A 13,645-nucleotide genomic window follows, 5' to 3' on the forward strand; every position below is an offset into this window, starting at 1 on the left:
TAGGTACAGAACTGATGTTGCGCTCCAGCCACAGAAACATGTTCTTGTGTTGCATTGTGATTGCGCCAGTGCTTAAATCCGGGGAAAAAAATTGTGCAACACTAATAAAACTGTGCAAAGTGCCTCATTTTCATAGCACCTTCATTGAAGTCACTGCTAATGTATTTTGTTCTGTCGCCTTTAACATCATGTGTGATGTCATAAGAAGTGCAATGGTTGGTCTGTTGCTTGCTTTGCTTAGTAGAACTGACAATTTACATTCATTTTTAGGGGTTTTGTATTAATCTTAATGGTCCTTTGATTGATGTCACTGTTTAGGGGAAAATGTGAGTTGTTTTTTTTAAACTGTGACCCCGACACAAGGCTTAGGACTTCTGGGTCGTGGTTTAGAGGATTAGTCTAATTTCTCATTTTCATTGTGATATGGTTTCTGTTGTTTCTCAGAACCTCATATCGGGTAGTTTAGTTTGACAAGGGTTCTGTTGTGAAGAATCATTGGGATGTGTTTCCTGAGAATATGGCTACCTTTTTCAACCAACTGATCAAGTTGATAGTGCATTTCACATATAGGCACAAGTTATAAATGATGTACTTTCAAGCACGTTATGATTCTGGGATTGGATATTGCGCACCAAACATTGTACCTACGATGCCTGACATTTTGTGTTTGGCAAAGGCTATGATAGTCATATCAGTTATGTGACATATCAGTTATGTGACACACATGTGACTTTGCTCCATAGGGACTTTGGGGTTGTGACAGGAGTGGATTGTGCTTTTTGTGTCTAAGATATTTCATGTACTTGTTCTGGGCCACTGGTGGGTGCTGCATGGGCTAAATGTGTTAATGTTGTTTCAGACATTTCACTGAACTTAATTTATTTCAAAAAGTAGCTTTTATGAACATTAAATTGACATTGTTAATGCTAGGCTATGTCAAGTCCTATTAGTGTTTTAGAAGTGATTTACATTAGTCTGTGCTTGGTCATCCAATGCCCCTTCTAGCCCCCTCATGTGATACTGCTGGAGGAATACCTTATCCACGTGACACTGCACAGCAGCGCACTCCTTCTTGGCTCAGTTTAGGAGAGCAGATGGAACCTCAGTCTTTGGTAACAACAGTGGTATAGAGAATATTGAGTTCAGGGTTGATGCTGTGTGCCAGTCCAGGCTGGCCATTGACAGATGCCCAGGGCCTCACAAATGCTAATGATTACAGGGCTCAGCAACAGAACATTGCCTTTAGGAGAAGGTCAGTGTTACAAGCTACAGGTGGTCAGCCCCCTCCCTTGGGTTTTGCATCCATGGTGCAGCAATGTGATGAACAATTAAGGCACAACACCCCTCACCTGGGCCCCTTAGGAATGGGCTGACACAGTGACATTTTTGGCACAAACAGCTTTTCGGATACAAACTGTTACAAGTTTGTTTAATTTGAGTTTCTTTTTCTGACAGACTTGCCTTGCTGTCACCCCTCACTCTGCATAAACAATGCACTGGCATAATGACAGCGAAAAGCCACAGCACTTCAGGGTGATATGGATGAGAGCTGCAGCTACCCCTGCCTGAATGTAAAGCACGGAATCCTATGGGATGCCCAAAAAACTAAAGTGTAACGTCCATTTTGCCATCATATTACCATGGGCACTACTCACCAGGTATGACAGGAAAGGGAGAAGAGTGGAGAATGGATGAGAATAGCGTTATGTGTACACTTTTCCAATAACAAATATTTTGTTTGTACAAGCTATAAATGTACTAATTTATACACACATCATTTGGTGCTGAGCTTTGTCAGCTGTGTATTTAGTAATTTGTGCATTGAAAATAAAAAAGGAGGGTTGAGAAATGCTTGATGTTGGTCCTGATCAAACAGATGAACTTGAAGGGTTGTTAAGGCTAGTGGATCTACATGTGGTCAGCCTAGTGGACTGTGAGTCCACAGAAGTGTTGAGGGACCATCTGCTGTCCAGGGCTACAGGGGCCAGTGTTGCATCCATTCACAAAATTGACAGACAAGGGAAGAGGTGGGGGTAGGACTGTGAAGCAGAGCTGCACATGTTGGAGGAGAGGTAAATGTTTGATGGGCTGAGCTAGTTAAACGAGAGTAGAGGTGAGAGAGAGTTGTGATAACATTTTGAGCATGGAGGGGAGACTCAGATGTAAAAGGAGTAGAACCAGTCAAAATTAGATGAGACTGACTGGAAGGAGTAAAGGTCAAAGGCAGTGCTTGGATAGAATATGAAAAGTATCCTTATTATACAAATGGGGATTGGAGGAAATGTTGGGCTGTGGATATCAGAGTGTAAGGCCTTGAAAAACTGGTTAAAGCCTGGGCGAGGAATGCCAAGAAGAGGTAGATGTGAAAGAGGTAGAACCAGTTAGACAATGTTAGAAGTTAGCAAGAGAGATGAAGTATGTAGCACTACAGTGAAAAGTTGCTGTGATAGAGGCAGATTCAGTGAGAAAAGTAGTTGTTAATATGCAAAAATATTAGAGGTATGAAGCATGGAACTGAGATATGTATGTAAGAGAGCCACATTGAGACAAGGCAACAGGTTGTTGAGGAACAAAGTGGGTAGGTGGATGTAAAGGGGATATAGCAGCTGTGAAAGTTAGGATGCTGGATGGAAAGATGAGAGGTGTTGGTCAGTAGATGGAAGGTATGTTTAAATATATGGATGCTCTAGTTTGTCAATGACTATTAATAGGCCTTAAGCAGAGGAGAGTGATTGAATGGTGAGAGGCTAATGAATAAGACCAGATTCCATGAGCAATGTACGGGTCGAGGTGAGAAATGTGGTGAGGTGTTAAGAGGTGGATATAATGGTGCACTTTGGCAAAAACGAGTACAACAAAGCCGGTGGAAAGAAGAGAGATGGGCATGAGAGGGGCACATTACACAAGATACGGTTAGCGGCTGCTGAGGAGGTGATAAGTAGAGTACATTGGGAGAACAGCATGAAGAGAGAGGTGTTGGATACATAGAGGTAAAGAGTGGTGCAGAGAATGTAGGTGTGGATGAGAATGAGAAGGTGAGAGTCTGGTAGGAGTTCAAGGGTAGAGTATAGAGGCAAGAGATGGATTTAAGACTCCCAGAGGGTGATTGTAAGGAGCCTTTGGATGAAGGAGAGGTTGAGAGATAAGCATGTAGTTTCAGGTGGATGTGAGAGGGATCAATGCAGCAAAAGTAGGGAAGAGGCAATGTGGAAAGGTATACATAGAGAGGATAGGTAGATGTAAGTATTGTAGTTAGGGGTTGCTGCTGCTTGCTATCCACCACTGATTGTTCAGTTCATATTTTAGAAATGGCTGCTAGGAGACCACAAGTATAGGCAGTACCTATTAGTGTCACAGGGACACCCCCTGCTTTTTTTGGCATAATTGTATGTGGGTATAACTGCTACGTTTCCCTTTGTATGTGGATTTTATCATTGTTTGGGCAGTCTTCCCCTCGGTTACTGCCCTGGGATGGAGGTTCAAGTTTTATTGCATGATGCAGATGCATTGAGTAATGGGCCATCGATTAGGGCGCATAGCCCCCCAAAGAAAGACTCCACGATGTGTGGTGCTGGCCCACCTTGGGGCAGACTTATCCTAAAACGTGTTAAAATGAAGTACAAAACAGGTAAGCAGGTAACTCTTCTTTATTCGTACTTCCACCACCACAGGATCCAGCATAACCCCAGGAAGGGTGCAGTAGAATGTTGGTGAAAGGGAACGGGGCGAACCAAGGGGAGGAGAAAGGAGGGGAGGAAAAGGGACGTACCAAGTAGGAGATTACAACACACCTCCCTGCGTAGGGCGAAGAAAGGGAAAGAGAAAAGGTAGTTATGAGGGACGAGACAGATGGACAAGGACGAGGAGGAGAAAGGGTAGGACACAAAGCCTGAGAGGAAAAACAGTGTACATGCAGCGACTGGTCACTACCGTAACAATGTAAGCAGTATAACAGGCAGGCTTAAGAGGGAACCACATGGAACATTTTACAATATCTCATTTTACACAGTAGTCCCTGGTCCAGACCGGTGATCTCCTTGTTCTCAGAGATCTTCTGTGACTGAGAGTTTGCGACTCTGTCTCTGGGTTACTATTGTTGTCGAAGCCACCCCCTTGTCCATACGGAATGATTCTGTCCATGCTCCATGTTTGGCCATTGTCGAGATGGACTACATTCTTACCAACACTAATTATCTTGTACGGATTCGAAAATCTTGACGCTTCTTTCCTGCGTGCTTTAGGTAAATCCACCCGGACCCAATCACCTTCATTGAACATTTGTGTTTTTACATGTTTGGTCTGGTCGTATCTGACTTTGTATTTAGGTTGATGTTCTTCCACTTTTCTTGAGATTTCACCTCTGTTTACTACACCAGCGTCCTTTCTTGGCCCTACTGGTGGAGTTAGTTTAGTCTTCGGGATCCTTCCTTTGAGAGAGGTGAACGGAGAAACCCCAGTAACACTGTTTGGAGAAGTGCGATAGGCCCATACTGTTTCCACTAGCGCTGAATTAGCTGGTGTCCCCATTACTTCTGCCCTCTGCAAACACTCTTTGAACAACCGGTTGATCCTTTCCACTAACCCATTTGCACGGGGACAGTACAAAGCAGATTTGAGGTGAGTGATGCCCCGGTGATGCAGAAATTCTTACATATTGTCCGAAGTGAACTGTACTCCATTGTCTGTTATAAGGGTTTCAGGTAACCCCTCCTCAAAGAACACAGATTCTAAGAATTGTATGAGGACTCTTGTGTCAATTTGCTGGACACATTTGTAGACCAACCACCTTGAGTGATAGTCCACTAGCACCAGGATGAAACGTGCCTTCAATGTTCTCAGGTTGAGGGGACCAATGATGTCCAAGGCTAACTTTGACCATGGTCGATCAGGCACTTCGACAGGAGAAAGGGGGGGCTTGCGGGTCTGGTGAGTTTTGTCACTCCGGCTACAGTCTACACAATTTCTCACCACCTGTTCCGTCATGGTGTCCATACCTGGCCACCAATATTCCAGTCTGATTTTATTCTTGGTTAGGCTTCGCCCTAAGTGTCCTACGTGTGCAAGTCCCACAATCTTCTCTCTCAAGTTCTCCGGTGGAATCACTTTCTCCCCTCTGCAAACCACATTTCCTTGTATATTGAGTTCTACTCTGACATCCCAGAATTTACTTAAACTGGTAGGAATATCATTCTTGTTTTCCGGCCAACCATTCTTGATGAACTCTTTTATTGAACACAGCTCTGCATCATTTTGCATACTGTCGGTCCATTCTTCCTTTTTTAAGCATGTAAGTTGCAAAATCACATCATCACATTCACAGCTAACAGGAGCACTTTCTCCCTCTGATGGAGACCGTGACAAGAAGTCAGCGACCGTGTTTTGATGACCTGGCATATATTTCACACAAAAATTGTAGCCTTCCAGTCCCAAAATCCATCTAGCAATTCTGGGGGTGGTTTTGTTGGCCCCTTTGGTGGTGAAAGCAAACATCAGTGGTTTGTGGTCCGTCTTCACAGTAAAAGAGATACCCCATAGAAAGAAGCGGAAGTGTTTGATCGCCCAGAAACATGCTAGTGCTTCTTTCTCCACCACTGAGTAGTTGATTTCAGCGCCCTTTAGAGCTCGAGATGCAAAGGCCACAATGTGTTCCTTACCCTCCCCCATTTGGGTGAGGCTGGCCCCCAACCCTTTATTGCTTGCATCAGTGCAAAGGATTGTGGTTTTGTTAGGGTCAAACCTACCCAGCAATGGTGCAGAAATTATGCTTTCTTTGACTAGGTCAAAGGCCTTCTGACAGGCATCGGACCACACATACGAAGTCCTGGATTTGAGTAAGTTACGTAAAGGTTCCACTATTGAAGAATAGTTCCTCACAAATTTTGAATAATATTCGGAAAGCCCCAAAAATGATTTAAGGTCTTGAACACCTTTAGGGGCCTCAGTGTCCCTAATCGCCTTAACTAGGTCTATTTTGGGTTTGATACCATCTTGAGAGATGGTATGTCCAAGATACTCAACCGATCCCACCCCAATGCGACATTTCTCTTTTTTTAGAGTGAGCCCTGATTTTTCCAAGTTGGACAAGACCATCCTGAGGGTGACATTATGCTCGTTTAAGTCCTTCTCGTAGATTAGTATGTCGTCTTGAAAACAGAGAGTTCTGGGAAGGTCTTTCAAGACATGCTGCATGATCCTCTGGAAGGCAGCCGCAGCTGAAGCCAAGATGAAAGGCATGCGATGGAATTGGAAGGCGCCCAGGGGTGTCACAAAGGAGGTGAGATGCCGTGAGTTGGGATGAAGCTCCACCTGGTGATAGGCAGAGGATAAGTCGAGGACGCTGAAGCAACTCGCACCATTGATGAGAGTAAGCACCTCATGAATACGTGGGAGGGGGTGCCTGTCTACCCATATGTTCTGGTTAAGGTCCCTGAGGTCTACACACAGCCTGATGTCCTTACTGGTAGCCTTGGTGGTAAGAACAATGGGGGCCAACCATTGTGAACACTCTATGGGTTCAATCACCCCCAACGACAGCAATCTGTCTAGCTCATTTTGAAGGGGAACCTGCATTAAATGTGGTATGGGTCTGGCTTTGTGTGCTACAGGCTTGGCATTGGATTTCAATTTGATGGAATGTTGATAATTCTTAAGTAATCCTAGGTCATCAGAAAACACTTTGGGGAAATCATTGCAAACCTCCATCCCTCCCACCGAGGGATCCACTAAGAGGACTTGATAGGGACTGTTGGGGTCTAACTTAATCCCGAGTTCCCTCTGGTGTTTCCATCCCAACAAATTGGACCCCTTTTGGGTAATGTATATCTTGCCCACCGTGTTCCTTCCTTTGAACCCTATTTCCTTAGTAGTCATGCCTAATAGGGGTATGGGGTCCCCATTGTAGCCTCCTGGTTGGATGTCAGGAGGCTGTACCGTTTCTTCCCATAAGGGAAACAGTTGAGAAAATACCTTGGCCTCAACAAGGGTGTAAGGGGAACATGAATCAGCAAAGACAGATAGGGTTTTGTTATCCAGGGTAATGTTGCAAGAGGGAAATTTATCAGTATTGTTCTTGTCTTTAAGTTGAAAAATTAACTTGGGATCAGGAAATAATTGTGGCTCGATCTCCAACACCGCTTTGGAGCGTTGATCATGGCAAACCCTTGTCAAATGTCCCTTTTTCCCACATTTGTGGCAGACCACCGAACGTGCTTGGCATATAGGGTTATTGGCTAAGTGTGTTGGGCTCCCACACCTATAACACTTGAGTTTATTTCCCTGAAGTGGGGTTTTCGCTATCTTACTTTTGTGATCTTTGCTTATGGCATTGACCTCCATAGTTTTGCCCCCTTCACCTTTCATTTCAACCATACAATCTGCCGTGTGCTCAATCCCTACTGCTATATCAATGGCTTCCTTGAGGTTGGGATTGGCCACCAGGAGTCTCTCCTGAATCTTATGATTGTTGGTGCACCTGACCAACTGGTCTCTAATCAGGAAATCCTGAAGGAACTCAAACTCACATGTGTTCGCTAGACCCTTTAAGGCTGCAATAAATGGTTTACCCTTCTCATTTTTCCCTTGTGTTCTTGAGAAGAATTTATGTCTCTCTAACACTACATTTATCCTCTTACTGAAATGTTTTTCTAGTTTGTTTACTGCCACTATATACACATTTTCATCATCATCACTATCACTTCCCCCTTCTGCATTAGTAGAAATATCATCATAGACCTTGCGTCCCTCTACGCCCAAATTCTGCAGGAGGGTGTGTATCTTACGTAAATGTGAAAATGTGTCCCCCCCAATCGCGTTCACCTCTCTCAAAGGAAGGATCCCGAAGACTAAACTAACTCCACCGGTAGGGCCAAGAAAGGACGCTGGTGTAGTAAACAGAGGTGAAATCTCAAGAAAACTGGAAGAACATCAAGCTAAATACAAAGTCAGATACGACCAGACCAAACATGTAAAAACACAAATGTTCAATGAAGGTGATTGGGTCCGGGTGGATCTACCTAAAGCACGCAGGAAAGAAGCGTCAAGATTTTCGGATCCGTACAGGATAATTAGTGTTGGTAAGAATGTAGTCCATCTCGACAATGGCCAAACATGGAGCATGGACAGAATCATTCCGTATGGACAAGGGGGTGGCTTCGACAACGATAGTAACCCAGAGACAGAGTCGCAAACTCTCAGTCACAGAAGCAGAAGCAGCACTCAAGTACTCAAACAGGGAATAAAGCGCTGGAAGGTAAAATCAAAGTTGCAGTGCGCCCCCCTCAACGGCCGAAGGCAAACAGCAGCCCAACAAGGCACAAGGCACGTCTTACTTGGATTTGTCACCGCGGAGCCACCACAGGTGCTGGACAGTGAAGAACTCCCAACCGCCGACAACTTATAAAAACTGGATTTGCATGAGAAATTGGGGGTGGTGGTGAGCCGTCCCCACCCAGCGAATCGTCGCCAGTGTTAAAATGAAGTACAGAACAGGTAAGCAGGTAACTCTTCTTTATTCGTACTTCCACCACCACAGGATCCAGCATAACCCCAGGAAGGGTGCAGTAGAATGTTGGTGAAAGGGAACGGGGCGAACCAAGGGGAGGAGAAAGGAGGGGGGGAAAAGGGACGTACCAAGTAGGAGATTACAACAAAACCCTTTTTCACTACACTGCACACACATAGGTACTATTGGCATAATACATTTGAATGTCAGAGGTATGGGGATGACAAGGAAGAGACACACATTATAACAATATATCAGGAGGCGCAGGGCACAAATACCACTGTCACAAGAGACCCACGTGGCAGGAGACACAATTCCAGAAGTGCTGGTAGAGTCATTCTTTTTGCTCTTTCTACTCTGGTTTTGCAAGGGGAGCCCTTGTGTGGCTGCGTCCAGGGGTACCATTTAGGCAATTAGCTACTGCCATAGACCCTGAAGGGCAATATGTCTTTGTAGAGGGTCTCCTTGATGGAAGTCAATATTATTGCCCATTGTTTATGTGCCGAATGTGGCCCGACCGGCCTTCCTTCTGCGCTGATCTCTCATCCTCACTAGGTGGGCCCATAACCCCTGGCTTGTGGGTGGCTATTTCAATTGTGTCCTAAAGCTGCGGATTGACTGTTCTCACTCCCTGCCATCCTCTCCGGTGTTGGCAGTGGCAGGGTGCCTTACTCAATGGGATACGCACTGGACCCTCCAGCAATGTTGGTGGATCCTACATCCAGAGACCCATGTGAACTCCTACTACTCTGCAGTACACAATCTTCACATTAGGATTGATAATATTTGTTATCAACACACACTACCGCCTGAGGTGCTAGATGCTGAAAATCTGGGGAAAACATTCTTGGACAATAAACCTATGCACATACAGATTGGATGTATGGCGTCACAACCCCCTGTCCACACACGGTAACTGAAGCTTACGTCGTTGTTGCACCATGCATTTTGTGAATTACTGAGGGAATTCATCTCCAATTATTTCACTAACAACTGGGACACAGCCACTCCTAGGTTTGTGGAGTGAGAAGCACTGAATGCAGTACTGAGCGGCGGATGCATAGGGCCTTTAGTGGGGGCTAAGGCCTATATCCACAGGGCTTTGATGCAAACAGAGGACCCACTAAGTCATCAGGAGACTGCGGTCTGGTTGCAGCCTGGGTTGTTATCCATGCTGATAAATATTCAATCACACTACACCCATCTCTTTGAGAAACTGCATTGCATTAACTTTAAAACATAGCAAGCTAAGATGCATGTGAAGGGACAGGTCATGGCAACTCCTGGCCCTTCTCCTCCAGGGCATAACACCAACCCAGTCCATTACGATGATTAGGTATCACCTGGACCAGATGCAAACTACTCAGGCATCCATCCATGAAGCATTTTACTGTGTATTGTTGTGGCCAGTACAATCCCCCTTAGTCTGAGTGCAAGGTAGATGACTGGATTGAATCTGCCTGTACTTGATCCTGCAGCATGTGCAGAGATTAACATCCCTTTGAGTGAAACCATAGATATGTGGTGTGATTATGAGCACGCCGTGTTAAAAACTCGGGGGGTGGACGGCCTCCTGTTCAATCTCTAAAAGGCCTATGATCCTTGATTTGACCCCAGGTTACTGTAGTTTTATCAATCCACCTTGAGTGAGTGGAGACAACCGCAATCCATGTGAGAGTCCTTGTTGGGAACACTGGTAAAAGCCGACAGAACTGTTGTCCTGCCATCCATTCTCCATGCTAGGTATGGATTTTGAAAGCTTTAGTAAGGTAGTGGTACTCTACCTGCTAGTACACATGCTGAATCTAGTGCATAGGATCCAAAATGTTTTTTTATCCCTGATAGATACACACGCTTAATGTTCAGAGGCTAAATAGGGTGCTGGAGTCAGGGTGGTGGCCCTACGTAGCCTATCTAGTGCTCGACTTGGAGAAGGCATCCATACCACTGATTGAGAAATACCTGTTTACCACTCCATCAAAACTGAGCATTGATGGGCAGCTCCAACAAGACTTGGTCTTTTTCTACCGAGCTGACTGCCTGAGTCTGGTTTTGAAAATATATATCACCCTCTTTTACAGTGATCAGAGGCACTCATCAGGGCTGTCCCCTTTCCCCAGTTGCTTTTTGCCCTGGTAATGGAGCTGCTGGCCCAGCAGCTTAGTCGGGGGAGAAGTATGGGGATTTTCACCAGGCGATGAGGTATATAGATTATCCATTTATGCCAATGACATGCTGCTCTATATTTGGCATATGCACAGGGGAATTCTAGATATTTCTGAAATACTAGCAGATTTCCAGAGTGTGTCGAGTTTGAGTGTTAACTGGACCAAGTATTGTGTTTTACTCCTCTGTGCGGACTATCCTCCACAAGAGGTGGGAAAGCAGAGGGTGATGTGGGAACTTTGGGTGTTTTGGTACTTAGGGATCTGTAACTATAACGATTCAAATAATCTCATTGTGGATATCTGATCAGGGCCATATCCTCCTTACGTCCACATAAGGCTTTTGGAGCTGTCTCCCAATTACAGTCCAAGGATGTATATCACTTTCCACGATGGGAATGCTCCAATACATCTTGTATTTTTTCCATCGCTTAGTGATGGCTGTGCCTCATGACACCTCCAGGGAGTTGTACACTGTGCTGGGAGGGTTCGTCTGGAATAGTGACAGGTGAAGTTGGGTTCTGAATAGGCTGCAGCTGCCAGAGGAAAATGGTGTCCTGGATGTGCCCTTTTTCCAAAAATGTTACGTGACAGCAACGCTGCAATGCCTGGGGTGATGGTTGACTGGGAGACAGTTGGATGAAGTTGGCAGGTTCTCAATATGCAGGGCACATTAAAGGTGGGATCGATGTTGCTCCCTGAGAAGAGCCTGAAGCTACGGATGGACATGATCCTGTACTCTCCGTCTGTTAGTCTGCACTTCATCCCAATGTTCCATACAAGCATTGTTAGGGAAGGACTGACAACATGGAGAGACACAGGATTGACCTCAGTGGGGGACCAATTTATGGTCCAGGAACTCATACCCTTTGGCCAGTTGCAGGAAGGTAATGGCATTCCAGTGGGACATTTCTTGGCACATGGTACACTAATAGCTGTGATGTGATACCAGTGGAGGGTCACATACACTGAACCAGAGCATCACCAAATAACATGCCCTACACGTCATAGGTGCAGGTCAGAAACTGGTCACCTTGTTTGTTAATGCCTTGGCACACATGACGACTGACCATCTGTCGCACGTTTGCCAGCTATGGGACACTGATATAAAATGAGCCCTCATATCCAAGGAGTGGAAATGCACTAGGTACTACCTATACAAAGTATCTCATTATACCAAACTCCAGTACATTCAATTCAAAATCCAGTACAAGGCATGTCTCACCCCAGCTGTTCTGGGCATGGCTGTATGTAGGGAATCTGTGATCCAGAGTACAGATGTACTTGCCGCAGTGACAGCTTGTGTTAACCACCTTCCATTGGAGGGGACTCTTCTAGGGACATTCAGGCAGATGAGGGCTCAAGAGGTATCCAATCGACTCATAGATTTGGGAATGCTCATAGCATGCCAGGCCCTTTCCATGTATTGGAAGGCCACTGTACTCCCAACACTACAACACTTGAATGCAGTGAATCTCTAATGGGGTGGGGCTGAGACAACCTCTCTGCACAGGGAGAAAGTTGGGTGCCTCCAACCAATTGTCATTGCTAACCTGTAGGACAACATGTTACAGGACTTACAGCATACACAGTAAGAGCTACTAGATGGCTGAAAGACTTTTAAGGCCCAGGCTCACGGACACATAGTCATTGACCTATCAGAGGTGGTCCTGACATGGCACGATGAAGCTGCTGTTCTGTCATGTGAGGCAGACTGGCTGCCTGATAACTCCTCCTCAGGGAAATGTGAACAATTGTATTGTTTTTGAGATGTGTGTCTTTCTTTACAAAGGCAGTTGATCATTAACCATCCTTTATGTAACTGCAAAATTCAAGCCTGCTCAGTGACAACACTTATTACTCCAGCCCTTTTTGAGAAATGTAGCCCCAAGTGTGACATTTCGAGACCATGTCCTGACTGGACAACTAGATATCATAGTTCATGCCCTGCTGCCTGGCATCAGCAAACAGTGGTGGTGGATTAACACAGGTCCACCGGGGACATATACACCTGGCCTGACAAAGCATACCTGCCCACAGGATAGTTGTGCAAGCAGACCTGGGTGCATGATAGGGATTGCATGAAAGGGAGCTAGATGTCTCAGGCCTGCTTTTGAAATGTGTTGGATCCTTCAAAGTTTAATATTACTGACACATACATCATCCCATGCTGGTTGTGACTCCATATACTGACCTGGCCACCTGCCCTGCTGTGAGGCTGAGATCATGAAGGGCGGAGGCTCTGGTGGATACCTGCTCCAGCACTGCTAAACTCATCTGGACACAGGATCTGAGATTGCACAATTTGGCTGATGGGTAAGGGGCAGGCTAGTTCGACTAAATTAGTCAGTTTTGTGTTTTTAATCATGTAGTAATCAGTCAACAATTAGTGCATTAGATTAAGAAAGTTGTGAGATTAAAAATGAGCTAGGCCTATCTTTTTTAATCCAATTGGGTAGATGTATGGTATTTACATTTGACAAATCTACCATATATTTTGTTATGTTATGTTAGAACTATATTTCTTGAGCGCACGGCTACCCAGAACGGGTGTCCCGGCGCTTTGGCAGAGAGTCCTGAACACAACCAAGAAAAACCCAGCGGCAGAAACACTGTAGGCCCACTGGTTAGGCGGAGAAGAGGAGCGTCTTGAGCTCCTTTCTAAAGGCCAGAAGATTGTTAGCCTTGCGGAGTGACAGAGGGAGCTCATTCCACAAACTGGCCGCCATAAACTGGAAAGACCGGCCTCCCATCCGCACGCGTTTGATCACTGGTACCTCCACTTTAGCCAGGTCAGCAGATCTCAAACTCCTCCGGGGAACGTAGAGAGCAATCCGCTTCCTAAGGTAAGCTGGGCCAATGCAGTGGAGGGCTTTAAACGCCAACGTGAGGACCTTGAAACTAATTCTGCTAGGGATAGACAGCCAATGCAGCCTACCGCGCAGTAGAGAGGCACTGGCTCTCCGTGGAAGGCCAAAGA

The sequence above is a fragment of the Triturus cristatus genome, chromosome 2_2 (genome assembly GCF_964204655.1).
Source record: "Triturus cristatus chromosome 2_2, aTriCri1.1, whole genome shotgun sequence".
Lineage (NCBI taxonomy): Eukaryota > Metazoa > Chordata > Amphibia > Caudata > Salamandridae > Triturus > Triturus cristatus.